The sequence below is a fragment of the Petaurus breviceps genome, unplaced genomic scaffold (genome assembly GCF_028583685.1).
Source record: "Petaurus breviceps papuanus isolate PSGF00001 unplaced genomic scaffold, PetGlider_PUasm1.0 173, whole genome shotgun sequence".
Classification (NCBI taxonomy): domain Eukaryota; kingdom Metazoa; phylum Chordata; class Mammalia; order Diprotodontia; family Petauridae; genus Petaurus; species Petaurus breviceps.
Window position 1 is genome coordinate 9,047,558 of NW_027185759.1, and position 879 is coordinate 9,048,436.

General features: G+C 59.0%; 1 protein-coding gene across 1 annotated transcript in view; it reads left to right on the top strand.

The window, feature by feature from the left end:
- The window catches only part of BCL6 (BCL6 transcription repressor), a 22,613-nt gene that overhangs the window by 8,849 nt on the left and 12,885 nt on the right, over positions 1-879 (top strand). The gene's annotated exons all lie outside the window — the stretch shown is intronic.

Genomic DNA, 879 nt, shown 5'->3' on the forward strand with positions numbered 1-879 from the left:
AGCGACAGAGATAGAGATAGAGACAGAGAGACAGAGACAGACAGAGAAAGCGACAGAGACAGAGATAGAGACAGAGAGACCGGGACGAACAGAGGGAGTCCAGGGGCCAGCGGTGGGGCAGCAGCTACGCCGCGCTGCTCCCGGGCTCCCGGGGCCCGCTGCCCGCCGCCCGCCGGCTTAGCCTGCTTAACGACTTAACCTCGGCTACTTCCTGGAAAGTTACTTCTGGTTGGAACCAGAGATAGGCGGGGAGGGTTCCCTGAAATCCGCCTAGTTTCAATCAGCTCCATTCCCGGAATGGGACGGCTGTGACATTCCCCTCGCTGCCCCCCACCACTCCCCGGCTTGACGCGGTAAAATAGGGAGGAAAAAAAATGCACGAAAAGTTTGATTTGAGGCTGAGGGAATTATGTCACAGTAGCCCAGCTCCTTCCGCGGATCTGCCGCCGCTGCCGAGCCAGCGGCGGTGGGACCGAGCCGGCGGAGCCCCGGGGTGGGAGGTGACTGGCAGCCAGGTACTGTGGCGTGGGGAGGCTACGGAGGGGAGAGCTTGGGAAGTGTTGGTTGGCATCCTCCGTTTGCCTAGAGAAGGGGGTTATGCGTGGAATTCGGGGGGCAGAGCTCTGGGACTTGAATATCGGTCTCCTGCTGCAGCTCGCAGCTTACCCTACCAAAAAAGAAGCGGGTGGGAGATGTAGATGCCCTGTGGGGCTGAAATTCAGGGAGGGGCTTTGGGTAACATAGGACATTGAAGAAAGAGAATTCCTAAAAACCCTGTCTTTGGTGCCCTGAAAACACTAGAGAGGAAGAAGGAGGTGCTGGTGGGCGGGCAGGGGGGGGGGGGGGACGGGGAGAGAATGGAAAGGATGAGTTTGCCTC